Source organism: Mus caroli, chromosome 5, assembly GCF_900094665.2.
Source record: "Mus caroli chromosome 5, CAROLI_EIJ_v1.1, whole genome shotgun sequence".
NCBI classification, from domain to species: Eukaryota; Metazoa; Chordata; class Mammalia; order Rodentia; family Muridae; genus Mus; species Mus caroli.
Genome location: NC_034574.1, coordinates 100775471 through 100778294, shown reverse-complemented (window position 1 = coordinate 100778294; position 2824 = coordinate 100775471).

Below are 2824 nucleotides of genomic sequence, written 5' to 3'. Positions count from 1 at the left end.
GCAGAGGCAGGCGGATTTCTGAGTTCGAGGCCAGTCTGGTCTACAGAGTGAGTTCCAGGACAGCCAGGGCTACACAGAGAAACCCTGTCTCGAGAGAAAAAAAAAAAAGCCAGATGGTGGTGGTGCAAATCTTTAATCCTCTGGGAGACAGAGGCAGGTGGATCTATAGAGTGAGTTCCAGAATAGCTAAGTCTACACAGAGAAACCCTGTCTCAAACAAAACAAATTAAAAAAAAAAAAAAAAGGATGGGTTTATGCATCATTCAAAGGTTGTTGGGAAGTTTATGGCCTTGAACAAAGAGAAAAGCAATTAAAGTTTAGGAGAGGCAGACCTGGCTGGAAACAGCCATCCTTGTGTTGTTTTCTGGCTGGGTTTGCTTCTCTGAGAATAGCTAACTTCTCCTCATTCACATCCTTAGCACTTCCTAACGTGAGAAGGGGGATTTTACTTTTCTTGTTGTGGTTTGCAAACTTTCAAGGTAAGATTCTTCCAATGACTCGGCCAAGGAGCTCAGGTTCTGTGAGGAGACCACATCTGTGATAAGCACACAGGAGGGATGCAGACAGTGAAACAGTACAACTCTCTTTGCCAGGTGAGGTATCCCTTCTGTATTCCCCCACCACACTGCATCTCCATATTAAGGAACATACACACTGTTATCCATTTATTTCTTACATTCATCTTTTAAAAGTATTTACTTATTGATTTTATGAGACGAGTGTTTTGCCTGAGTGTATGTCTATTATGTGAGTGCAGGAGCCTGTAGAGGCCAGAAAAGGGCGTCAAAATCCCAAACACATATTGGGAAATGAACCTAGGTCATTTTAACCACCAAACCATCTTTCCAGCCCCTTACATTTCTTTGTCTTTAATCACATTATATTTTCTTATATCAGATTGTGAACGCAGGTACTGCATTTTTATAACTCCAAATGACACAGGTTTCATCATCCAGGGAAATCTAAACTTGCATTTGTGTTTTCTTTTACTGTCAATTGTCACTATGGGTCAGCCACAGTTTTCTCAACTTAGAGAAATTATTTATTTTATGTATATGAGTTATTTTGTCTTCATGTATGTCTGTGCAGCCTGTGAATGCCTGTGGCCAAAGGAGGCTAGAAGGGGGTGAGGGGTGGATCTCCTGGAACTGAACTTACAGGAGACTGTGAGTTTCCATGTGGCTGAGAATTGAACCTAAGTCCTCTCAAAGCACTCTTAACCGCTGAGCCATTCATTACTCCATCACAACCCCTTAAGTGGGTCTAGTAATGTCCATTTTGTATAAGTGCTTGCAATATTATTATCCAACTGAAAATGTGACTTACTGACCTTCCTTTTAGGAAAGTGTTAGGCACAGTTGAACACCATATTCATACATGCACACATGCACACATGTATACAGACCTCCATCTCCAACAAGGGACTTAAAGGTAGCTAAAACATCAGAACTTCCCTCCTCTCACACACACAGACCCTCACAGGCATCTTCAACACCAGGACCCTACCCCAGTTAACTGTTTACCTCTTTTCAGGAGGGGTCACATGGGCACATGAGGATTGTGAGCCTCTCAAACCTCCTTCTGTGAGGGAATGTTAATAGGAATGTTAGTCATGTGACAGTTTTGTGCCTGTCATTAGTTACAGCTATTCTGCTTCTAGATAACCTCTACAGTATCTTCTCGGTGACAGAGTAAATAAATAAATAAACAAATAAAGACTTTCTTGGCATTTACCTGAGAATGGGGATAGCAGAGGGGTTAAAGATAAAGGTTACAGAGCTAGAAAGATGGCTCACAGGTTAAGAACACCTGTTGCTTTTGCAGAAGCCTTGAGTTTGTTTCCTGGTACCTACAGTCGGCAACTTACAGCTGCCTATATCATAGACCCAGGGCATCTAAGCCCCAGCCTTTACAAGCGCCGGCATTCATATGCTCATACAGATAATTTTTTAAAAAATATTTATTTATTATATGTAAGTATACTGTAGCTGTTTTTAGACACTCCAGAAGAGGGAGTCAGATTGCATTATGGATGGTGTGAGCCACCATGTGGTTGCTGGGAATTGAACTTGGGACCTTCAGAAGAGTAGTCAGTGCTCTTAACCACTGAGACATCTCTCCAGCCCCTGAATACAGAATTTTAAAATAGATTTAGGTGATAGATTAAAAAAATGCTACTGGGTATGGTAGTACAGACTCATCTGTGACCCCAGGCAAGGATATCAGGAGTTCAAGGCCAGCCTCCGCTATTACAGAAGGGTCAAGCCTACCTTGAAATCTGTCCCCCAAACCAGACTAAAGAAAAGAGAAAGAGAAGAAAAAAATGATTTCATAGTGCTCAGCGCATAAGTCCCTTAAAAGAAAAAAGCCATCATTAACCAGGCAAGTCTTCGAAGCCAACCCTTGGATCTCTTTCAGGAAGATGGAGCTCTCTTTAGGGTTGTCCCCCATAAGGTCTACCAGTTGGTTCCACAATATAGCAAAGTCTCTACTGATGGTCTCTGAGTAACACTTCAGGGGAGTATGGTGGGGGGTGATGTGGAGGGGGCCATGGGGGTGAGGGAGAGAGAGCCAGAGACAGAAAGAGACAGATATCCAGTTAATAATTCGTCTGAGGTTAAAGTCCAAGCTGACAGAATCAAATTAGACAAACCTCTAGGCAGTGCCTCAAATTGGCTCCTCCATCAAGATCATTCTGACAGAAGTCAAAAAAGGAGGGAAAGAGCCGGGTGTGGTGGCGCACGCCTTTAATCCCAGCACTTGGGAGGCAGAGGCAGGCGGATTTCTGAGTTCGAGGCCAGCCTGGTCTACAAAGTGAGTTCCA